The sequence below is a fragment of the Ambystoma mexicanum genome, chromosome 11 (genome assembly GCF_040938575.1).
Source record: "Ambystoma mexicanum isolate Mex_15411 chromosome 11, UKY_AmexF1_1, whole genome shotgun sequence".
NCBI lineage: Eukaryota > Metazoa > Chordata > Amphibia > Caudata > Ambystomatidae > Ambystoma > Ambystoma mexicanum.
The window spans coordinates 1,270,506,686-1,270,533,207 of NC_090934.1; positions in this window are offsets into that span (position 1 = coordinate 1,270,506,686).

Sequence of the window (26,522 nt, forward strand, 5' to 3'; positions counted from 1 at the left end):
CGTTACTCCCGAACTACCCCAGTGGTCTAGTTCATTTCCAACATGGCGGTCACCTCTCCTATACATTTCTGTTGTGGCGTCCTGGTCTTTGACTCCTTTGGGGTAAGACACTGTTTTCTGTATCACGTACCCTCCGCTCTCTCTCTATCTTGCTCTCTCTCTCTCTCTCTCTCTCGCTCTCTCTCTCCTCAACATCCTCGTTAATCGTTCTTGCCACTGCTTCCTGCTCTTTCCATGTTCCTGTTTCCTCGCTGGGACTTTCCTTCTTTGAACTGACTCCTATGTGACCTTATTTTCCTTGCCTTACTTCTTTGTTTGCACTTTTCCTTGCCAACTTTCTGGACTCCTTGTCTGGTCACATTGGTTCAATATCCATTGCCCTCCTCTTCCAAACATCCTTTTGTCCTGGCTACCATAGTACTCCAGAGTAGTTGCTTTTGACAGAACCTCTGCATTACTCAACTTTTGTTTTACATCGGATTGAAGGTTTTTTTGGTGCCGTCTGACTTTTTCCCCATCACTTGGTCATTTCGGGTGGGAGTCTAGCACTTTGCTGGGTAAGCAGCTGGCATAGTGGCTCACCTCCCCCCCCGAGAACAACCATACATCTACAAAGATAGGCGATCCCACAGAAAGACGGAACACCTCTTCCACAGAAAGAAGAGTCTAGTCTATGCAGCGACAAAGTCTCAGGTGAGGAAGACATCCCCGTTGTTGACAGTATGGCTCTTTAAGATCAATTACAAGAATTGAAAATAGTTTTCTAAACAATTTACTTTTGTTGCCATTGAGTACTCCATCTGCTCTATAATACCTAGAACTGCATATAAACCCGATTGATGAGCCACTTGCCTTAAAACCTGTGTACTACTGGCTTAGATTATGGCACACAGAGGTTCTGGGCAGGCACTGCGATACACGGAATCACCTTTTGAATTTGGATGGGAGGAAGTTTATTTTGTGGGTCACCCATGTTAAGAAAAACATTTATTTAATTAAATGTGGCTGAGCTTTGGGAATCCCCTGATATGATTGAAAGAAATGCACTAGCGAAGATGAAATCTGCTGCATTACTAAGGAGTAAAGAACTGATGATACAAGTTGCAAGTAAACTTTCCTTGGGCTCGCTTTATCTGAGGTGGAAGTTAGTTTCAGGATTTGAACACTACTTAGATTCCATTTACCCACCCTTTGAGGGAGGTTTGTAAATGAAATTAGGATTGGGTACACGTAAATTAGCATTTTTTAGTAAATCATGGAATCATGGGAGCACGGGGATTTGACACCACTCTGTATTAGGGATGGAAATTATTACCCACTTTGTGTTCATCTGCCCAACACTAAGGGATTTAAAGCACTTTTATTTATAACCTATGTTCAAAGCTGCCAGAATCCGGCTGACTTTTAGTAGAAATTCCTTGGAGCGATGCTTCTTGGTTTCTCAGTCCCTGGGATGTAGCTCTCACCATGCTTCTTGGCTTCGAAGTTCCTAAGATATAGCACTCAGAATGCGTCTTGGCCTCTCATATCCAGTGATGTATCCCCTGGCATGCTTCTTGGCTTCTCAGTTCCTGGGACATAGCGCTCATCATGCGTCTTGGCTTCTATCCAGGGATGTAGCTCCCAGCATGCTTCTTGGCTTCTCAGTCACTGGGGTCTAGCACTCAGCATTCTTATTGGCTTCTCAGTACCTGGGATTTCACACTCAGCATGTGTTTTGGCGTCTCATATCAAGGGATGTAGCACGCAGCATATTTCTTGGCTTCTCAGTTCCAGGGATATAGCGCTTAGCATGCGTCTTGGCTTCTATCCAGGGATGTAGCTCCCAACATGCTTCTTGGCTTCTATATTGGGATGTAACTCAAAGCATGCTTCTAGCTTCTCAGTCCTTGGGATATAGCGCTTACCATGCGTCTTGGCTGCTCATATCCAGGGATGTAGCTCCTAGCATGCTTCTTGGTTTCTCAGTCCCTTTGATGTATCGCTCAACATGCTTCTTGTTTTCTCAGTCCCTGGGATGTAGCACTCAGCATGCTTCCTGGCTTCTCAGTCCCTGGAATATAGCGCTCAGCATGTGCCTTGGCTTCTCAGTCCCTGGGATATAGCACTCAGCATGCGTCTTGGTTTCTCATATCCAGGGATGTAGCTCTCAGCATGCTTCTTGGCTTCTAAGTATCTTAGATATAGCACATAGCGCTCAGCATTCATCTTGGCTTCTCATATCCAGGGATGTAGCACCAAACATGCTTCTTGGCTTCTCAGTTCCTGGGATATAGAGGATAGCGCTCAGCAGGCATCTTGGCTTCTCATACCCAGGTATGTGGCTCCCAGCATGCATCTCAGCTTCTCATATCCAGGGATGTAGCTCATCACATGCATCTTGGCTTCTCATATCCAGGGATGTAGCTCCCAGCATGCTTCTTGTCTTCTAAGTCCCTGGGATGTAGCGCTCAGCATGCTTCTTGGCTTCTCTGTCCCTGGGATGTAGCGCTCAGCATGCATCTTTGCTTCTCATATCCAGGGATGTAGCTCCCATCAAGCTTCTTGGATTCTAAGTTCCTGGGATATAGCGCATAACGCTCAGCATACATCTTGGCTTCTCATATCTAGGGATGCAGCTCCCAGCATACATCTCAGCTTCTCATATCCAGGGATGCAGGTCCCAGCATGCTTCTAAGCTTTGCAGTGCCTGTGATATAGTGCATAGCGCTTGTGGGATGTTTTCACCCACGTTTCCGAGCCCTACAACATCACTGTGCGTTGCTGGTAGCATAAAAAGCAATGCTGCCCACTTAGAAAAAGCAATGCTGGCCACCAGAAAAAGCGCAGTGAAAACCTGACAGATAAGCCACCATCCACTTTTGACAATTCCCAGACCCATCCTTTGGTTGCACCCAGAGCTGTTCAAAAATTCGTTTAATTGGTGTCAAAAGTTGCTAAAATCATGGCCCACAAGACCACTATAAAGATGCAACTTCTGGTGGGGTGTTCTACATCACTCTACTGCAAGGATCTCCATCAAAACGATGTCAGCTAAAATCATGTGCTGTCAAGCTAAATCCCCTTTTTGAAAGACATTAATTCAAGACAGCTGTCAAAAATGGGTGCAGTACCGGCATTTGACACTAATCTAAACTCTGACAGGAGAACTGTATTTCAGGAGTTGCAAAAGGACCCTGAGCTAGCTGGGACTTCAAAGGCTTGCTGATTAATGAGAATTCTCAACCCCTGCTGTTCCCAGGCCCTCACAAGAAAGCAGCCTGATTCAATTAAAAGTTCAAGAGGATGGGAAGTCTTCACACCTGCTCTTACCACCAACAGTACAAGATATCGCCTTGACATGTAAATTAGGAGGGGAGGAGAGTTTCCTGCAGCCTGGCAGAAAAGAACAATAGCCTCTTTCCACTGAATAGGATATGCATTTGGGTGTTAACTGTCAACACTGCTCTGGGAGAAACAAGACATGTGATCTCTGACTCACCAAGCTTCTGGGGGCGGACCCAGCCACTTTTGTGAATTGAATTGAAGGCAAATATATGTTTTATAAGAATACTGATAACTAATTGTAACAAGATGATAGAAATGTACAACTTTGAGATTCTTAAAATGACAATTTTACTCATGTTTCAAGACTCAGCTGGTCGCTCTGTAATGTTCTGAGGCAAAACCCCAGGAATTATGAATATTGTAGACACTGTGTTTATGCTAGACACATAGTAATTTACTGTAATATGCCCAGAGAGGGGGTGTACCTCTGTGTAAATTTGGGTAAAAGTCCAATATGGCAAAACCCACTAAAAATGAAAATAAGTTGTAATTTCTGAACCCAAGCTCTTAGGAAGATCAGAGTTGGGCAAGAATGTACCTTAATTCATCTGCAATGTGTACATGTAATTTCAATAACTTGTGTATCTGGGAAGCATGTGTGGTTATGAAAAATCATTTTTCTAAGTAAATGAAAAGGGGAGGGACTTCAGCCAGCCATAAAAATAGCATCACTCTGACTCATCCTGACTCACTACTCCGTTCTCCAGTCAGAGGACAGAAAAGTCTATAGCCTATCAAATCATGAGTGGGTGGGGCATAGAAAGTCAGCCTCCCCACCCACTTTCAAAAGACATAAAAAGAGCCACTAAGACCCAGGAAGGGACATTCATTTTCCATTTCAAACTGATTTCTTGCGAAGCACTCTGCTGGACCAGACAATATTAAGAAGGACCATCCAGAACTTACACTCCAGACTCCAGAACTTTAAAGCAGAGGGGCCTGAACTACAAGCTGAATCCTTTTCAGCAGGCCTCAAAATCTGTTGCAACCTGACTCTTGAACAGCCGGGCTGTGCTGTTTCATTCTGGCTAGAACCCTATGCCAGAACCCAGAAAGCAGATCTGTATCCAGTGCCGAACCCAGAACCAGAGATCCAGAACCACAGACCAGACCCAGACCAGATCACTGTGAACAGAACCAGTGCCAGAGACCGTCCCATGGTGAGAGAACCGCAGCCAACCTGACCAGATCTTGACGGCCTATTTCAAACTTATAGTGTGAGTCCCCAGCCAGAACTGTGCATAGTCATCAGTTTGAAATAAGCTTATCCTATCCAATTCAACCTGCCTAGAACTGCATCATAGAAATCGTGTGTCCATTCTCTGATTAAACCTGTAAAAGGGTAATTTTGTCATTCTGAAGTTTACTCTAATTTCGAGAAACTACCTTCACAAAAATCGTCCGTATCTTTTGATCCGTATGTGCTAGGAATGAAATTTAACTTTCATTTTAAAGCTACGAATCTCACCTTTCCAACAAGCTCTAACCTGACATTAGTTTCAGTCCCCACTTGTTAGACAATCCTGGCTACGCCTTTGGCTAATATTGATCTGACTGCAGAGGGAGGGTTCCTGGTTGGCCCTAATCATCTGGGCTCGGAATGGGGCCTGAACAGGGTGCAGAAAACCTCTTTTGCCTTGTAGTGGGCAGTGGCAGTGGCTCACGCTGGGCATCCCATTGGGACACGTTATGTGGCCTTTCCTGTTCTCCTCCGTATGTGCTAGGAACGAGATTTAACTTTCATTTTAAAGCTAAGAATCTCAGCTTTCCAACAAGCCCTAAACCGACTTTCTACTCCTTATAGTTCTTCTGTAATCGCGCTCGACGCACTCAGAAAAAGTGCAGCGAATTGCAACTAGCTCATTTCACCACTTGTAAAAAAAACGCTGTCTTTTGCTTGCAACTGCTGAAATCCGTTTTCAACGTGATAATCCCTCATGAATCACTGATAGTGTTGACCTGAACCAATCTTAAGTAGCTATCACCTACCCTGAATCTCCTATAGGGAATTAAAATCATTTTTAGCATATTGTTCCATTCTTTGCCTACCACATTTAAAAGTACTTTTGCCTGTGTTTAAAATAATCCCTGTTTCTCTGGCTTGCTGGGGGGAACGGGAACTGAACTACAATTGATTGTATTCCTGAGAACTGTGTGCTCTCCTTTCCATCTTCTTATATTGCATAAGGGGAGCAGGGGGGGATGAATTGCCAAAAGGGGGAAAAGTGATTACATTGTCTTTTGTTGAAATCATATCAAGGTTATTCCTGTGTTGCATTCTTTTCCATCATTGCATTTCCTTGAAACCATAAAAGTATTCTCTGCTACCTTATCCTTTCTATACTCATTCCTAAGTAATTGAAAAGAGTGTGCAATTGTAACATTACCCATTGTAGATCAACATCTTATTCATAAGTGTACTTTCAAATATTAATTTATTTATAAAAGTGTGATATATATTGTTTAATTTTTCCAATAAATCTTTAATTTGCAAAACAAACCTACTTCTTGGCTCAGTGAGGTCAGGGGGATTCAAAGAGAGGGACGTTATATAAGGGTTTATCATCCAGATTATAACCTGTCATAAAAATATGTACATAAGGGCTTCCCTTGCGCATCCCAGACCAGAATTGACTTAGTTAGAGTGCTTGATTGAAGTCATTAACACACTCAGCATACCTCTTGGCTTCTCATATCCAGCAATGTAGCTCCCAGCATGCATCTCAGCTTCTCATATCCAGGGATGTAGCTCCCAGCATGCTTCTTGGCTTCTCAGTGCCTTTGATATAGTGCATAGCGCTTATCACGCTTCTTGGCTTCTGAGTCCTAGGGATAGAGCACCTGGCATGCTGTTTGAAATTCTGACTAGCTTCTCTTTAGGGTACTATAAAGACACACTTCTACCAGCAAGTGTGTCTTCCCTCTTGCCTAGGGTTTTTTGCGGGCTGTGAAATGATCGCCCACCCGCTTTAGGTCTCCCTCATAGATCAAAGCATTTGTCCCTTTCCTTGCTCCTCTTGTCTCCTTTTCCTCGCTTTGCTTTTCCAACTCTGAGTTCAGGACTGTGTGAGTTTCTGCAGCAAGTTGTCCATTCATATAGGGTCCTTGATAACTCTGATTATTCAATAGGTTCCCTGATTGGCACTTTAGGAGTCTCTTTATACTCTGGGGGTTGTTAGCTATATTGTGTTGGGCAGGCTAGGTCTATACAGTGATTTCCCTAACTGGATTTGCTTTGTTCCTCTTAAACCTAATCTACATTAAGTATCCCCTTGTCTCGGGGGAGTCAATGATGTATAAACCCAACCACCATTTTGAAGTCCCTTGGAAGTGACGTTGGGGTTGTGTGGCTCCACAAAGTGACACCCGAGTCGGGCGATGGAACTTCACTCAGGCCTTGTGGCTGTTTGAGTTCGATGCAATTTTAGTCTTTATTGGGAGAGAGTCAGAACGAGGATCTGTCTGTGTTGCACATTAGAAAAGCCCTCTGCAATTGAGTCGGCAAACACCTGTGCTAATATCAGAGGCATTGGGCCTCATTACGAGATTGGTGGTAGTCATGGCGCTATTTGCGCCATGACTGCCACCAACAACGGGTCCGGCACCGGTGTAGTTCAATGGGGATTTACCGGTCTAGTCCGACCCTGGCGGGACCGGTAAGTCCCCATTGAACATGCATTCCCCATTCCCATTTGAGCCTCCATAGGGCTCAATGGGAATGGGGAGGGCGCTAATAACGGGCTCGCGGCTTGCAAGGCTGTTAATAGCGCCCTGGTCCCTTAGCGGGACCCTTAAGGGACGTGTGGTCTGACCACACGTTCTTTACGGTCCCCGCCAAGGGACGTCGGAATAGGGCAGTAGGGGATTACCGGCACCGGTCCCCTTAACGGAGCCCGGTATCCCTTACCGCCCTACTCGTAATGAGGCTCATTGACAGGGTAGGGCCTGAGTGGGCAAGGCCCACACAAAATCTGTAAATGCCCACTCCGCAGCGCCGTGTGGGCATTTACAGATATTAATGTCACTGCAGTGCTACATTAGCTTCAGTCCTCACTTGTTAGACAATCCTGGCTACGCCTCTGGCTAATATTGATCTGACTGCAGAGGGAGGGTTCCTGGTTGGCCCTGATCATCTGGGCTCGGAATGGGGCCTGTACAGGGTGCAGAAAACCTCTTTTGCCTTGTAGTGGGCAGTGGCAGTGGCTCACGCTGGGCATCCCATTGGGACGCGTTATGTGGCCTTTCCTGTTCTGCTCCGTATGTGCTAGGAACGAGATTTAACTTTCATTTTAAAGCTAAGAATCTCAGCTTTCCAACAAGCCCTAAACTGACTTTCTACTCCTTATAGTTTTTTCCGTAATCACGCTCGATGCACTAGGAAAAAGTGCCGCGAATTGCAACTAGCTCATTTCACCACTTGTAAAAAAAATGCTGTCTTTTGCTTGCAACTGCTGAAATCAATTTTTAACCTGATAATTCCTCATGAATCACTGATAGTGTTGACCTGAACCAATCTTAAGTAGCTATCACCTACCCTGAATCTCCTATAGGGAATTAAAATCATTTTTAGCATATTTTTCCCTTCTTTGACTACCACATTTAAAAGTACTTCTGCCTGTGTTTAAAATCATCCCTGTTTCTCTAAGCTTGCTGCGGGGAAGGGGAACTGAACTACATTTGATTGTATTCCTGAGAACTGTGTGCTCTTCTTTCCATCTTTTTATATTGCTTAAGGGGGGGGGCGGTGAATTGCCAAAAGGGGGAAAAGTGATTACATTGTCTTTTGTTGAAATCATATCAAGGTTATTCTTGTGTTGCATTCTTTTCCATCATTGCATTTCCTTGAAACCATAAAAGTATTCTCTGCTACCTTATCCTTTCTATACTCATTCCTAAGTAATTGAAAATAGTGTGCAATTGTAACATTACCCATTGTTGATCAACATTTTATTCATAAGTGTACTTTCAAATATTAATTTATTCATAAAAGTGTGATATATATATTGTTTAATTTTTGCAATAAAACTTTAATTTGCAAAACAAACCTACTTCTTGGCTCAGTGAGGTCAGGGGGATTCAAAGACAGAGGCGTTATATAAGGGTTTATCATCCAGATTATAACTTGTCATAAAAATATATAAATAAGGGCTTCCCTTGCGCATCCCAGACCAGGCATTGACTTAGTTGGAGTGCTTGATTGAAGTCATTAACACACTCAGCATACATCTTGGCTTCTCATATCCAGCGATGTAGCTACCAGCAAGCATCTCAGCTTCTCATATCCAGGGATGTAGCTCCCAGCATTCTTCTTGGCTTCTCAGTGCCTTTGATATAGCGCATAGCGCTTATCACGCTTCTTGGCTTCTGAGTCCTAGGGATAGAGGACCTGGCATGCTGCTTGAAATTCTGACTAGCTTCTCTTTAGGGTACTATAAAGACCCACTTCTACCAGCAAGTGTGTCTTCCCTCTGGCCTAGGGTTTTTTGCGGGCTGTGAATTGATCGCCCACCCGCTTTAGGTTGCCCTCATAGATCAAAGCATTTGGCCCTTTCCTTGCTCCTCTTGTCTCCTTTTCCTCGCCTTGCTTTTCCAACTCTGAGTTCAGGACTGTGTGAGTTTCTGCAGCAAGTTGTCCATTCATATAGGGTCCTTGATAACTCTGACTATTCAATAGGTTCCCTGATTGGCACTTTAGGAGTCTCTTTATACTCTGGGGATTGTTAGATATATTGTGTTGGGCAGGCTAGGTCTATACAGTGATTTCCCTAACTGGATTTGCTTTGTTCCTCTTAAACTTAATCGACATTAAGTATGCCCTTGTCTCGGGGGAGTCAATAATGTATAAACCCAACTACCATTTTTAAGTCCCTTGGAAGTGACGTTGGGGTTGTGTGGCTACACAAAGTGACAACCGAGTCGGGCGATGGAGGTTCGCTCAGGCCTTGTGGCTGTTTGAGTTGGATGCAATTTGAGTCTTTATTGGGAGGGAGTCAGAACGAGGATCTGTCTGTGTTGCACATTAGAAAAGCCCTCTGCAATTGAGTCGGCAAACACCTGTGCTAATATCAGAGGCATTGGACCTCATTACGAGATTGGTGGTAGTCATGGCGCTATTTGCGCCATGACTGCCACCAACAACAGGTCCGGCACCGGTGTAGTTCAATGGGGATTTACCGGTCTAGTCCGACCCTGGCGGGACCGGTAAGTCCCCATTGAATATGCATTCCCCATTACCATTTGAGCCCCCATAGGGCTCAATGGGAATGGGGAGAGCGCTAATAACGGGCTTGCGGCGTGTAAGCCTGTTAATAGCGCCCTGGTCCCTTAGCGGGACCCATAAGGGACGTGTGGTCTGACCACACGTTCCTTACGGTCCCCGCCAATGAACCTCAGAATAGGGCAGTAGGGGATTACCGGCACCGGTCACCTTAACGGTGCCCGGTATCCCTTACCGCTATACTCGTAATGAGGCCCATTGACAGGGTAGGGCCTGAGTGGGCGAGGCCCACACAAAATCTGTAAATGCCCACTCTGCAGCGCTGTGTGGGCATTTACAGATGTTAATGTCACTGCGGTGCTAAATTAGCTTCAGTCCCCACTTGTTAGACAATCCTCGCTACGCCTCTGGCTAATATTGATCTGACTGCAGAGGGAGGGTTCCTGGTTGGCCCTGATCATCTGGGCTCGGAATGGGGCCTGGACAGGGTGCAGAAAACCTCTTTTGCCTTGTAGTGGGCAGTGGCAGTGGCTAACGCTGGGCATCCCATTGGGACACTTTATGTGGCCTTTCCTGTTCTGCTCCGCATAGGGTCGTGGGGAGCTGAGGCGTAACGGGCCCTCTTTCATTCCCCCACACCCTCGCCTGGAGTAACACTGGATTGGCTGATATACTCATTTGCATAAGGAATTCAGGGTTGAGAGCAGGGGAGTATCCAGCATTGCAAGAGTGGGGGTTGGGGGAGCTGAGCCACGAAAAAAGTCCTGCTACTTTCCCCCCAAATGCAGAGTGCGCAATTCCATATGGTCTTATTCGCGCCCAGACACCGCCCACCCCTGCTCCAATCTACCTTTTTGGTAACATTAGTGGTAGATGGCATTTTAATACATAGCAACAATAAATAAAACTGCAGAATCATTACAGATGCAGGAAACTCATATATTAGAGCCAGTGCCATAACACAAACTTTGGGGGCCCACCTGCGAGCCATGCTGAGGCCCCTCCCAACTCAGCATCAAATCATGGGCCACGCCATGCTCTGGGCCGGCCTAGATTACCACGCTTGCCCAATCCGCAGGAACGTGCTGCTCCAGGGGTATACTGCACACTGCACTAGGAGAACAATATAAATGTGTGTTTAATGTATTATACAGCACACTTTCTAAGAAAAATGTGCTAAGAGGCGAGAGCGTTTGCGTTTGATTTTGTAGGGTAACACCAATCCAAAAATCCAATACATGCAAGTCACCAACAGTGCACAGGAACATTAATGATTTAATAAATATAATGTGTTGCTATTAAAAATACCACACCACAATGAAAACATGTCCAACTGGCTGCACAATGTAGACCAGTCTAGACACCTATTAGCATATTACAGTAAAGCATGACAGGCCACTTTTAGACATACCTAGACTGATTGCACCAAAATGCCAGTCAAAGCAATAACACTTATCACGGTTATTTTATCAAAGTTGCCCAGAAAAATATACAGTTTCGTGGTAAGAAATGGCTGTACTGGAAGCATCCAAATGCCAGTCTAGCCAGGTAATTACACTTAGCAGGATTGCTTTATCAGCAATGCCCTGTTAAAAAATGTCAAGCCAAACTAAGAAATGACTAGACTGGCTACATCAAAACACCTCTCTATCCACTAACACCACATATCATGCCTGATTAGCATGGACATGGATGGCTTTTATGATTTATCGCACAATACGTGTCCCACCCCACCCCGCCACACATCCCCTCTCCTTCCCACCTGCTGCTTCAACCACCAAAATCAGCTTATCTACCCAGAATCACCTCCACATCCCTTTTCCTTGTCTCAGTGCTTACGTATGAGGCTCCTTGCCTCATAGGTAAGTACTGGGCTTGAGAAGAGTGGGTCTAGGAGTAATGAGGATTACAGGCAACTAATCCAGGTATTACCTTAGTGTCCCTCTACCTCATCCCAGTAGTTGTGTATGAGGCAGAGTGCCTCATACACAAGTAGTGGGACGAGTAAGAATAGGGCTATGAGTAATGAAGATGACCAATGAGTAACCAAGGGATTAAACGCAAGTAGTGGTGCAACAACATTGAGCTCCCCCTACAACCTCCCCCTGAAATTTTGGGCTATGTTGTCTCGAACTGGCTAACCTACAGAGCCATTGCTGGACAGAACAGGACACATCTTAAACGGCGCCAGAGTTTCGCTGTTAACAAAGGCCCGGCAATTACTAACATAAAGCATTTCAAGGTAAGTACCTGCATTCACATGCATAATTATTTAGGCAATTGAAATCTTGATGTGGGTTTAGTACTTGCATGCCAGGGAAGTGATTGGAAGGGTAGTGAGGGGACAGCAGACCGCTTATTCTCACAACAGTCCATAAGTGGGTGCTTTCAGACATACAGGAGAGAGTTAACTGCTTGTAACATTGAAGCTGCACTAGAATAGTCTCATTAGGATGCATAAAGAAGTTAGATTCCCCCACGCAAATAGGGTTGCCCCTCCCAACGGCCCTTGAAGTTAGCACCTCTTCCAACATTTGAAGGGTTAGCCCCCCCTGAAATGTAGGTTTTGTTGTGCCACTGAACACAAGCACACACACCATTCACCATACACACACACACCCAGCCATCCATACATTTAAGTGTGTACACTTTCATCATACAGGCACACCCAGGCAGCCACCCATACACTTAAGTGTGCACCCTTTCACTGCAAAGGCACACCTAGGCAGTCACCAATACATTTAAGTGTGCACCGTTTCACCTTACAGGCCTGCCCAGGCAGCTACCCATACATTTAAGTGTGCACCCTTTCAACATACCCTCACACAGGCAGCCACCTATACATTTAAGTGTGCACCCTTTCACAATGCACGCACACAGGCAGTCACCTACACATTTATGTGTGCACTCTGTCACCATACACTCACACAGGCAGCCAGCTACTCATTTAAGTGTGGCAAAAAAGGTAGCAGGCGCACCTCTCCAGAAAGAACATGACATGATAACCTGTTCTGAGATCAGAGTTTGCAGCACACGCTTTTTGCTCACTGTACCTTTCACAGATGGGAAATATCCATTTGCATATCAGTCTTTGTCCCGCCCACATGGCCAGTCCAGCACCGAAATGCTATGGCAATTCCTCTCTGAACAAGAGTACCAACAGCAACCCCATACACGTGTTTCAGCCTTGTTGGACCTCATCAGTGAGGTGAAGCTGTGCCTCTCTGAGCACAGTGAGCAGGGAGCCCACGTCTGGTTGCCCCCAGGTAACTCAAACCCCAAGTTCCTTGCAAATATTTCAAAAAAGGTAGCAGGTGCTCCTCTCCAGAAAGAACATGGCATGATAACCTGTTCTGAGATGAGAGTTTCTAGCACACGCTTTTTGCTCACTGTACCTTTCACAGATGGGAAATATCCATTTGCATATCAGTCTTTGTGCCGCCCACATGGGCAGTCGAGCAGCGAAATGCTATGGCAGTTCCTCTCTGAGCAAGAGTACCAACAGCAACCCCATACACGTGTTTCAGCCTTGTTGGGGATCATCAGTGAGGTGAAGCTGTGCCTCTCTGAGCACAGTGAGCAGGGAGCCAACGTCTGGTTGCTGCCAGGTAACTCAGGGTGACCAACCCCAAGTTCCTTGCAAATATTTCAAAAAAGGTAGCAGGCGCTCCTCTCCAGAAAGAACATGGCATGATAACCTGTTCTGAGATGAGAGTTTGCAGCAGACGTTTTTTGCTCACTGTACCTTTCACAGGTGGGAAAAATCCATTTGCATATCAGTCTTTGTCCCGCCCACATGGCAGTCCAGCACTGAAATCCTATGGCAATTCTTCTCTGAACAAGAGTGACAACAGCCACCCCATACACGTGTTTCAGCCTTGTGCGCACCAGGTATGTGTGCAGCTGGTGCGGAATTTGTGTGGTAGCTGCTTCTTAGCGGTAGGTGTGGTGGTTGAGAGATCAGGAGTATGTGTTCGCTCTGGCAGGATTTATCCAGACCGAGTGTGGCTGCGTTAGGCCTGAGGTGAACGCCTGGCTGGGGGGTGTGAAACCAGCAGTGTTTACTTAGTGTGATGGGGAGTGAGCGGGAGATGTTGATATGAGAACAGTTATACCGGATGGTGTCATAGTATCTCTGTGTTCTAGTTGAGTGGTGGTGTAAAGAAGAGAGTAAGCGTGCTGTGTGGTATGATGTATGCTCTTACAAACGTTCTCTGCATTCCAAAGCATATTATGTACGTCACGCAAATCTATGCGATCTGGTCCGTTCTATGTATTTTTATTCCTTTCAGGCGTTCAAGGTTGCCCTACACATTCCTGTCAGCTCGACACACTCACGCACTCTAGTCCATCTTGCGTGCTCTAGTTTGTCCCTCATTCTCCAGTGTGCCCCACGCATGCACTCATGTATTCCATGTATTCCAACTTTCAGAGAGGCTATTGGGCATACTTTTAAATACAACTTTCAAAGAGAGGCTATTGGGCACACTTCTAAATGCAACTTTCTCAGAGAGACTATTGGGCACAACTTCTAAATGCAAATTTCTCAGGGAGGCTATTGGTCAAAACCTCTAAATGCAATTGGGTACACTTCTAAATGCAATTGGGCACACTTCTAAATGCAACTTTTCTCAGAGAGGCTATTGGTCACAACTTCTAAATGCAATTGGGTACATTTCTAAATGCAACTTTCTCAGAGAGGCTATTGGTCACAACTGGGTAATCACTACGGATCCGACGCTGCAGGATCAGCGCATGCATGGACTGCAAAAAGGTAAGTAGGGGGTGGGAGTGTGTGTTTTTACATGTTTTTTTATTAGGGTGGTCTATGCCGTGCCGAATTGACCACTGTCAATTCAGCTGTGAACAATTGTGCCATGCCCAAAACGAATACATCCGACTCACACGGGCAGCCACCTACACATTGAAGTGTACACCCTTTCACCATACAGGCACACTGAGGCAGCCCCCATACATGTACATTTGCACCCTTTCACCATACACTTGACACGCACACCCAGACACCCATACATTTAACTATGCACCCTTTCACCAGACACTCACATGGGCAGCCACCTATACATTTAAGTGTGCACCCTTTCACCATACACTCACACACGCACACGTCATGGGGTTAAGGAGAGCCCTATTAATTCAAAATGAATCGGTTTCTTTTTGAAGTCACTCCAACTTCATAAATAAATAATTTCTGTTAAGGACCAAACCATAATGAAAATATTTTTTTTTATGAAGGCAGAGTGACTTCAAAAAGAAAAAAAAGAAACAATTTATTTTTTAAGTCATAGAGCTCCCCCACCCAATGACATGGAGGCCTCCAGTCTAGAGGCTTACATGTCATGGGGTGGGAGGAGCCCTCGGACGCTGTAACAGAAATTATTTCTTTAGGAAGCCAGAGTGACTGCAAAAAAATACAAATAAAAAAATAAACATGTTAAAGTCCAAGGGCCCCCCCACCCCTACCAGGACATGTGGTGGCGGGGCCGCGGGGTCTGCGGGAGCCCCCGTTACACCGGTGATTGGAGCTATGTCCAGGCACTCTGGGTCAAAATACATACAAACCTCCAAATTTGCATATGGATTGCACCAACAGAGATTACTTCACAGAAAAGTACTTCTCAAGGAGCATCATCAGTCTTTGCGAGCGCATCTGAGAGCGGAGGCTACAACAGCTGATCTCATCTCCTTCGGATCAGCTGTTCACCATCCGCCTGCCGCGAGCCACGCAGCTCCTAAGATGGCCGCCGCCATCCACCTGACTCCAGGAGCGTCCCTGCAGCACGCGAAAATCACCGCCGCAGGCCCGGATGCTGATTCGTTCCCCCGACCTGCCTACCCCTCCCCTCCTGCCTTAAATGGAGGTAGAGGGTGCCGTGAGGCGAAGCCGGGAGAAGAAGGCCGCAGAAAAAGGCCAGCGCTCCTCTTAGCAGCTCCGCTGCGAGCGCATCTGAGAGCGGAGGCTACAACAGCTGATCTCATCTCTTTCGGATCAGCTGTTCACCATCCGCCTGCCGCGAGCCACGCGGCTCCTAAGATGGCCGCCGCCATCCACCTGACTCCAGGAGCGTCCCTGCAGCCCACGAAAATCACCGCCGCAGGCCCGGATGCTGATTCGTTCCCCCGACCTGCCTACCCCTCCCCTCCTGCCTTAAATGGAGGTAGAGGGTGCCGTGAGGCGAAGCCGGGAGAAGAAGGCCGCAGAAAAAGGCCAGCGCTCCTCTTAGCAGCTCTTCGCTGCTCGCAGTCTGCCGATCGCCGTGGAATCCTGCAGGAATCACAAGGTAAGGAGTCCCGCACTCCTGAACTACTCAATTCACTCACAAAAAGGCTACAGCGTTGACGCTCACGTACTCTCCCGATCGTATTGCTCGCTCTACCCATCCCCACAAGTGCACGCAATACACGCCTACAGTCAAGAACCATGAAATCTGACACTAACCTAAAGGCTCCTTCCTCAGTACTGCATAGTTCCCGCAGACTTAGCCACACAGCGAAACCGAGCCCACTAATTAAGCATCGCCTTGACCCATCTGCATTGGTTACAATGTCTAAGTCTCACGTTAACGTGTCACCCACACGATTGAATGTAATTACCGCAATCTGCAATTCTTCTACCACTGCCTTGCTACCTAATGATGCAAATGCCACTTTATCTGTGTCTATGACCCCGGAAAATATGCCCCCCACTGGTCTGAATGTAATTACCGCAATCTGCAATTCTTCTACCACTGCCTTGCTACCTAATGATGCAAATGCCACTTTATCTGGGTCTATGACCCCGGAAAACATGCCCCCCACTGGTCTGAATGTAATTACCGCAATCTGCAATTCTTCTACCACTGCCTTGCTACCTAATGATGCAAATGCCACTTTATCTGTGTCTATGACCCCGAAAAATATGCCCCCCACTGGTCTGAATGTAATTACCGCAATCTGCAATTCTTCTACCACTGCCTTGCTACCTAATGATGCAAATGCCACTTTATCTGTGTCTATGACCCCGGAAAATATGCCCCCCACTGGTTCGGATGTTCCACCCTCAACCATCAATGTCACCCCTGAACCACACCTCAAATGTGCCCTCATCAACGCCCGATCCATCAATGCGCACGCGCTAGACATCCACGACCTCATTACCACCCTAGATTTAGATCTTCTAATGGTCACCGAAACTTGGCTACACGAAGCCTCAGGCCCCGCCCTATCCCTCGCTCTCCCACCTGGCTATGCCATCACGAGACAAGATCGCCCGACCACTGGAGGCGGTGTCGCACTCATAGCCTAAGACTCGATCACCATCAGAAAGGTGGACAAAACTATTAATAATAACAGCGACTACCTTCAATTGAAACTCACCATCTCTCACCAATGCACCATCACCCTACACCTCATATATCGACCACCAGGACCCTTAGGAGACTTCCAGGCTTCCATCACCCACCTCCTGGCGGACAACCTTAAAAAGTCCTCCAAAGCCATTCTCCTTGGAGACATCAACCTTGGCCTCAATGACGCCAAAGACCCTGCGGCCAAAGCTCTTGACACAGCCCTAGCCACCCTAGGATTCATTAACACCATCACCAACCCCACACATGCCCTAGGCAGATCTCTAGACTGGATCGCCCACCACAATTGTCCCCTCACAGTCACAGGCAACACCCCCACCCCTTGGTCGGATCACCACACCATCACCTTCAACATCCCCACCACTACATCCACCTCCCACTCCCCTATACCCTTACCTCCAGCCCTTACAAGGAGTGCCCGTCAATTGACCAAAGAAAGACTCTTCCCCTTCTAACAGGGACCTGCCTTTAGAGCCCCATTTCCTAACGACCCAGAAACCCTGGCCAAAAACTACGATACTGCCATCACGGCAGCAATCAATACCATCGCCCCACTTAAACCACGCAAAACTAAACCCACTAGACACGCTAATGCGTGGTTCACCCAAGACCTTCTAAAACTATGCATCGACAAACGAGCAGCACTAGCTCTTTGGCAAACTTCCCGGGATGATAAAGACAAAGGCCCTCATTAGGACCCAGGCGGTAAGGGGTTTACGCCGGCGTAAACTTCGCCGACCCTTACCGCCTGAGTACGAGTTCCCGTAGCGCCATGGTGATTTTTACCCCTGCTTTTTGCAAAATCCATGGCGCTACGGGACCTTGTTGTTAATTACGCCACCGTAATTTACGGTGGCGTAATTAACGCCTTCCCCACTCCCATTATGCCCTATGGGGCAAAAATGGGAATGAGGAAGGGTAAATGGGGATTGGGGACTTACCACCCCGCCAACCTCGGAATGGGGCGGTAAGTCCGCCAACCACCATGGCGGAGTTGGAAACTTAGCGCCATGGACCATGGTGCTAATAGCACCATGGTTCTCCGCCAAGGTCCTAATGAGGGCCAAACTCAACTTCAAATCCCTTGCAAATAAGTATAAGAAAGCCATCATTAAAGCCAAAGCTAAATCTTTCGAAGGTAGAATCACGGAGGCCAAATCAAACACCAAGGAAATGTTCGCCATATTCAGGGAACTTGAAACCCCCACACCCACCCCCCAAAACTTCACCAAGGATAAAGAATGGTGTGACAACATCCAAACAGCCATGCGCAATAAGATCAGCACCCTCCAAGCCAAAATCGTGAACACTAAACTATCACTTTCCACCCACATTACACCCTCCCCGCCACCACCGCCCCCCTCACCCACAGAGGCCCCACCCACCTTCTCTTTTAAAACCATCCAAGAAAAAGACATGATCAACATCATGAAAAACATAAAACCCTCCAATTGCAAAGGCGACCCCTGTCCTGCCTCCATCATCAAAGACTGTGCAGACACCCTGGCGCCCTTCCTAACAGCCTTCGTCAACGCCTCCTTCACCACAGGGAAAGTCCCCACTTGCCTCAAGGAATACACGAGTTGCACATATTCCCCCTGCAGTGGTTAAGATACAGATCTTCTCAACTTCATCTGGCAGACTTTTTCAAACACAAAGTCCAAGTAAACCAAATATGGTAAGGAGAGCAACTGCATTTTTGAGGATGTTTTCTTCGACCTGCCTATTGGATTGAGAACCCTGAAGGCCTACATACGGAAGCCTGTACGTCGGTCTCAAGGGGGCATGGCCTAGAGGCAGTGTTGTCGTTAGAGGAGCCCTAGGGGGCCCTGCCCCCTCTCTGAAACATTGTGCCCCCCCCTTGAGCCTCCCCCTACCTAAGGCGAGCAGTGACCACGTTCTCTGTGCGTGGTGTTATTTGTGACACTCACCGAGGCAAATGTTTGCATATGCCACGGCAAATACTCTCCTTTTGTCTCAAAGCTAGCAGTGATCTTGGTATGCATTCTGGCATTGGTACCAACATGAGCACGAGCCACTTGTCAGGTGTTCCTGCCCGGCTTCTACAAAGAGACCTCCATAGTGTGCAGAGCAGCTTGCAGCCCCCTCCAATCAAAATGTAGCACACGAAAGTGTTAATGATGGGCCATTAATCACTGAATGGTTTTGTGCCTGCATTCTGATGGGTGGGGAGGTGCAGTGGGGTGTGTAGTTGGTGTGCCCAAAAGCCTCTCTGCAGGAGTGCTTGTGACGTCACACATTGCCTTTCATAGGCACCCCCCCACTTTTGTCTGTGGCCCCCTCTGTGCCCCTCCTAAATTTGATTCCGGGAGATGCCACTGCCTAGAGGAACACAGCAGCAGTGCGCAGGTGCACTCAAGGTAAGTAGGTGGGGTGCTGGAGAAGTGGTGCGCTGGGACGTGCAGTAGGAGGTTGATTTGAAGGGGGAAAATTGACAGTGGGAAGAAGAGGGGAGGCAAAAGACTGACCCTGGGTTGGCGGCCTTTGCAGCTGCCTTCCGCCAAGTTGGTCTTTCGATGAAAAGTTTAGCCGCCGAAGCAAAGACTGTCCCTAAATGAGCCCTAAATTCCAATTTAATTTAGAATGTGTTCTATTCAGAACAGGTCAGCAGGAAGCCAAGTCACATTTGAAAAGGTAGGATGTGATGTGTGTTTATACAGCACTATAATCTTGCAATCTGCAATCCTTTCTTCATTGAAACTAGATTTTCAGTGACTAATTTGTTCTTAAAACACATGCTGTCTATTTAATGAGAAAAATCCTTAAAATGATTGAAACACAAAACCTGAAATAATCATATGTTATTAAAAAAAAGAATGTCTAAACTGCATTAGGTAGAGAATTGCCCACTTTTTTGACCACTCTACCCCTAGCTGCAATGCATCACCAATGTACCCTCCCCTCCTACAGGCCCCAATCTGACGCTGGCGGAGAGATGGAGCTCTCCCCCTCCTCCCACGCCATAACTAATCTTTGCTGCGAGAAATCTATGAAGACTTTTGACAGGCGCACTGCCTGACTCCATTTTAGGAGTTTCTAAAGCCTGGCTGTGCATTCATTTTCCAGAGAGTGACTGATGGTCTGGCTTGAGGAGCTAACCAGGCATTCATCTTCTGCACCTTCGCCTGACACATTCGTGAATCATGAAAAAGGTATTTTAAGGGCAGCCAGTCAGAGCAGCAGGATCCAATTAATCTGTCCTTGCATTCTGCACACACACCCATCTCGTGTTCGGCTACCATGTCAGTGCCCATTTACTTACTCAATCAACCATTCCTTCGCACCGTCGTTCATCATTTTCCCTATTAAGTGGAACACAAAGTTTCATAAGAAAGTGGTTTGGGAAGTTAGCAGAGAAGGATTAGCCTGGGTCTGGGCTTATGCAGAGCCATAGGACATGTTTAAAGCGTATTGTATTATAATTGTCATTGATATAGCGCCTTTTACCATTGTTATAGGGCCTCATTCCGAGTAGGGCGCAAAGGGATACCGGGCACCGTTAAGGACATTGGTGCCTGTAATCCCTTTGCGCCCTATTCCGAGGTCCCTTTGCGGGTTCCGCTAAGGCCGCCTGGTTTTACCCTCAAAGGGTCCAGGGAGCAAATAACGGTACCGCAAATTGCGGTTCCATTATTTGCACCTTCCCCATTCCCATTGAGCCCTATAGGGGCTCAAATGGGAATGGGGAATGGTATTTGCAATGGGGACTTACTGGTCCCGCAAAGGTCCGACTAGACCGGTAAGTCCCCATTGAATGAGGGCAGACTCTGTACCGTTATTGGAGGCAGCCATGGCGCTATTAGCCCATAGTCTCAATGCGCTGTTAGTGGGAACGCCATCAGAGGACTGACGTCCAGAGTGTTGGAGGTCATGGAGCAAGATTAGGATGCGTGTGTGCATTTGGCGATATAAGACTTAGCAGGGCCAGCCAGGCTCCGATAGAGAGCAACCCATGCGATCAGGCATGTGGATGGGTGCTGAGAGCAGTCAGGAAATGGCGTGAGTTCTAGAGACTTGCTGTGTGTACAGCCTGCCAGAATTTGTCATAACTCTTCGCTGCATTCTGATGTCAGAGATGTTGGAGCGTAGTGTGGTGTAAGTAGGCAGAGAATTATGTGAACAGCACGACCACATTTTGTAAAAGTCCTTGCGATACTCTGATATGTGCGGGTAGCCATGCCTGCGGCCACTCTCCACCGGAGAGGTGCGTTATATGTACCTAGCAGAATTCGGTGGTGATTCGTTGTTTGTGTGCCCGCTCAGGTAATTGGTTTCTTCTGTCCATTCTTGCAGCTGCAATGCAAATGAACAAAAGTATTGAATAGCTTGGTCAGGAGTAGAGCACTCCTCCTACAAAATGACCAGTGCTTCAAATCCCATCTTGGGCTTTGCTGTAAGACCCTACCATCTGAGGAATGTCTACTGGTCACTGCAATCATGTGGTGTTCTCAGTTCAGCTTCACCGCAATAACGCCCACTTTATAAATGCCACAGTGACATTACCAGTTGGTTGATTCTTTTGCCTTTTCAGAGTCTTATATATATATATATATATATGCATTCACTCATATTTTAGAACAGGGGTCTAAAACCTGCCACTCTCCAGCTGTTTCATACTACAAATCCCTTGATCACTCACCATTGACTATGCTGGCTATGGATGATGAGAGTTGTGGTGCAAATCATTGGGCAAACCAAAGCTTTCAGACACCTATTTTATAAATGTTCTATAGCACCTAATATCTCGTCTTGTAGCCACACCAGATCACTTGTTGCATGGGTACTTAACAAGAAATAATAGGCCTCATCACAATTCTGGCGGCAACCCTTAAATGTGGAAGTAATGAATTAGCACCACCAATACCACTCTGCCGGATCAAGAGCTGGCACAAATACAGCAGACCGTAAAATCTGCCGGTGCTATTACAGCCGCCCCTAATATAGCCGGCCACACGAGGCGCACACACAGCTGCATCATAAGTCCAAGTACAGCGGTATTAGCGCAGAAAACTGGTGCTAATACTGCAGAAAACACGGTGCAGTTACCTCCAGCTTCTAGCTGGAGGTATATGAACACAGGTGCCTGAAATGAAGCCACTGGTGACCCCAATCCACTCCAGAGGGCTACATAAGGCACAGCCCTCCCCCAACCCAAACACTTTTTCCAACACCATGCTGCCACTAGCCACTGTGAGCTGGGACAGGCAGCTTCTCATGCTGCACCTGGAAGCAGAGAGGCAGGACAACCAGGCCAGGGCACAGAGTGTACAGGGGAGTGAGAGGAGGAGGATATGAGGCCAAGCAAGGCGTGCACCGATCCCCAGGGTTAGGACTTCACCCTGCACCCTCACCAACAGCCAGTTGATCACCCTGTACCGCCTAAACAGGGAGACCATAACAGAGCTGACCACTACAATACAGATGACACAGGGAGCAGGATCAACATCTGCAAAATTGTGCCACACTGCTGAAGCTAGTGTTTGTCCTACAATTCCTAGGCACTGGCCCCTTCCAGCACTCTGTCGCCATGATGCACGGCATGGCATAGCCCACATTCTGTGCAGTGTTGGGCCAGGTGCTTGAAGCCCTCCTGCGGCAAGTGAAATGCCACAACTCACTGCCTACCACCCCACCCCAGGTGAATGCTATGAAGGCACAGTTCTATGCCATTGCCCAAATGCCAAATGTGATCGCTGCCTTGGACTGTACCCATGTTGCGTTGGTGGTGCCCCATGCCCACAAAGTAGTTTACTGTAACCGCAAGCACTACCACTCCGTGAATGTTCAGGTGACCTGAGACCCAAATCTGTACATCACCCACTGCTGTCCTCGCTGCCCTGTTTCCACCCACGATGCCATGGTCCCACGGAACAGCACACTGCCAGGATACATGGAGAGGCACGGAGTACAAGGACCTGGATAGTGAGTACTGAGAAATGTCAGCACGCATGCGCTATGAAGTACATGTCCAAATGGGGGCGGGTGCTGCGAATAACTACACAAAGCATGGCATGACAAGCAAATGCGCAATCCATACTTGGCCACCTCCTGCACCAACTTCACAGTACAGCCCAGGGAGCATGCACATGTCGCACTTACTTGAATGGCGAAGCTGACGTACACATACAGTAGCAACTATTAACACCAACATGACTACAGGTAGCCCAGTGCAACATTCACTAAACAAAGCAATGCTGACAAATGGCCACATCGCCTCACACACCAACCCTGCCAGTACCACAGCCATGCACACCCATGTGTGGCCAGCCCACAATTCCCACCCGTTCACACCAGATGCTCAGGGTGGGCACATGGGGAATCCAGCATGTCACATGCAATATGAAAATTTACAGCCACTTGACAGCCACCATGTCGGCTGCACATGTCACTGATAGGTACCTTACGTAACATATGCTGTAAAGGAACGGGGTTCATGTGAATCAGAAACAATGCATGACACAAGTGACACAGCATGCACAGACATTGAAGAGACACATGACGTGAACTGAATGTTTGTTTGCATGCACAATATGTTCATTGCCCTGATATTGTGTAAGGCCAAGCCCAAACCTTACACTGTGACTCATGCTTGTGCCTCCCTCCATACAGGTGATTCCGGATACCCACAGCTGCCCTGGCTAATGACCCCTGTGCATGTTCCACAAACACTGCAGGATAATGCCTACAACCTTGCTCACAGCAGGACCCGTGTAGAGGAGCAGGTGGACGCGTTTTCCCTATCTTACATTGGAACAGCAGGAGAAGAGCTTTATGTGCGACCCCATGTGTTGTCTGTATACCTCATCGAGTGTATGAGAGACAATATGCACTCAGGCAACCATACCGAATATACCCTCATACTGAAAGAGTGAAAGGTTGTCAGCATGCACCTTTGGGCATCATGGGGCGCTGAGCGAAATCTGACGAGGGCAGAGTGATGTCATGAAGAAGATATATGAGTGCATACTGAAATGATATGAAAATAGTAATGATGTAACTGAAGTGACAAGAGAAATGATAAAGTAAACATATATACCAAGAAGATGAAGTAACTTGCTAACCATTAAGTGTAAAAATGCAGTAACGCAAGGTAGAGAAGACATATAGAAGCTTGTTATAGAGGAAAATATAACGTGACTAAGGCAGCCGTAAAAGTAAGATGGACGTCGGCTCATGTCAGACTCAATCCAGCTACCTCAGAGACAAACCTGGGCTGCAAGGTCAGGAGACGTTGGAGAAATAACTTTGTGTACAAAATAAAGAGGAGTCAGTGTTGGCCTGCGATCAAGGGTGCTATTTTAAGGAATAATTGCAAGCCACAAGGGGAGGCAGACGTATAAGTGTTATGCTTGAGCTAAAATATGGCGCTGGTGCGCATTGCATTCTGGGGGCCCTCAGAGCCATAATGGATATTTATTCCATGCCTCTGTGAAAAGCTGTACTTACTTTGCTGAGAGCTGATTTTGCTTTGCTGAAAAAACATGCTTTCCAAACCTGGTATGCAGCCGGTCAAGGACATTCTGCTGGGAAAGCTGGTTTTGTTATGTCTTGCTATGAGTTATGGAACTGTTTTCTGTGGCGTTTGTTCTTAGGAGAGGAGGGAAGCGCTTTGCTCCTTGAGGTTACTGTCGGTTGACCCAGCTGGCAACCAACGCTCACTTATCAATGCGCAAGCGCATTGCTAGAAGGTTTAAGAAATTGCCACCCCTGTTTGAGGAGTGCATATATGCGGAACCCCTCAGCGGTCAGACGAGATAAGCGCAATGACCTCAGTCGGAAGGGGGATGCCTTTGTCCGACATACCTGTGGGCTGTTGTGCTCTCGGCCTGGCTGTTACCGGGGTCTTCCAGCCGCTTCTGGTGAGATGAGGGATTCAGTTACGCCCACGGTGATGTATTTTCTTTCGAATTCTCTGTCTTTTCTGTGATTTATTTCTGTGTTATCAGTTGTTGCTTCCAAGCTATGAATAAATAGCCGTATAAGTGCTCATTATTTCACTAGCTGTGTATTTGGCTGTGAGTTATTGCTTCGCCTACCTGCGTTCAAATTCTTTTTCTTTTCTCTACACATGTACTGGCGATGAAGTGTCCATGCGCATTTAGAGAGCAAAACATTTTGGCGTTGTGAGCAGGGTATTTGTGATGAATTCTTTCCAAATATCAAAGAATCTGTTTAAACGCAGATAGGCTTTGCTTTCATTGCAGGCAAAAAATTGTTTGCAGTTGGCAGTGAGTGTTGGGCAGTGCTAATCTGGGTTTTTTTGTGTGTGCGTGCCTGCGTGAGTAACTGCAGTGTTGAAAGGAGAAAGAAAAAAGAGGTTTTGCCAATTACTGTAATGATGAATAGCTTGTTCAGGAAAAAGGGCCTTCCCGCTGGAAGTGAATGTCCAGATGTTATCATTCCAGGTTGGGCTAAAGGCCCATATGAAAAATTAGCCCAGGTGTGGACGTGCGGAGCGGGACTGTGTGAAACATGGGATCAGGGATTGGGAGATGCTGATCCGTCTGATGTAATGTCTTGTTTACAACAGGTTTCAGTAGAGAGTGGAAAGGAATGCACCACGCTGGGTAGGCGGGGGTGGGTCCTCCTGCATGCCTATAGGAAAATGCATCAAAGAAACGTGGAAATGAAAAATGATATTTTGCGATTAGAAAAAGAGTTGGCTGCAGAAAAGCAGATTGCGTTAATGCAGCAGATTCAAATGAAACTTTTCAAAGATAAAACGGATAAATATAAGGCTGTGGCAGAGAGGGCAGCAGTCAGGGTAGCCCGGTATAAGTATAGGAAAAGACGGGGAGGGGTCAACCAAAGAAAAGTGGCAGCTGTAATCGCTACCGCTGGTGTAGATTGGGATCCTGATAAGTGGGATGGAGACATGTTTGACTCAACAAGACCAGAGAGTAGCTCGGCAAATGAGTCAGATACCAAAGCGGAATTTAATCAGAAGACAGTGGTGGCTAAGCCAGTTAGAAGACGGCGAGCCGGGCCCCACCCGCAGAATCCTGCGGGCAATGTTGTGGATTTAACCACATTGGAGGATTACACCCAGCAGGAGGTTGGAGAAATCATTACTCATCTGAGGCAAAAATCAGGGGAACCTTCTTTGACATGGATGGTGAAATTGCTAGATGGGGGCACCGCGGGGTGGTTGATAGATTCCACGGACTCACCACGTTTTCTACCTTTGTCAACTGACACCAATGTACAGGAGGTCTTAAGGGCAGGGCTGCCCCCTGATGATAATGGCCAAGATTCACAGGTGTCTTTGTTGCACCTAGCAGCCCAAGCATGTAACCGTAAGTACCCCATTACCACAGATTGGCCTAGCGAGGAAACAAAGTGGTATACTTTGAAAGAGGCGATTCAAAAGGTCAGAGAGCATGCTATGAAAGAGGCAATTCATGTAGATGCTCCAGGACACATGGGGGCCGTGCCGCTCTCAGTTTCAAATAGAAATATCAGAACTGCACCACCCGCATACAAACGTGTCATTATGACTTTGCTCGTAGGTATGACGGGCAAACCCACTGATGAGGTGGTGGATGCCATTCGGCAACTGGCAGATTTAGGGGAGTGGGACAAGAGTGATGACA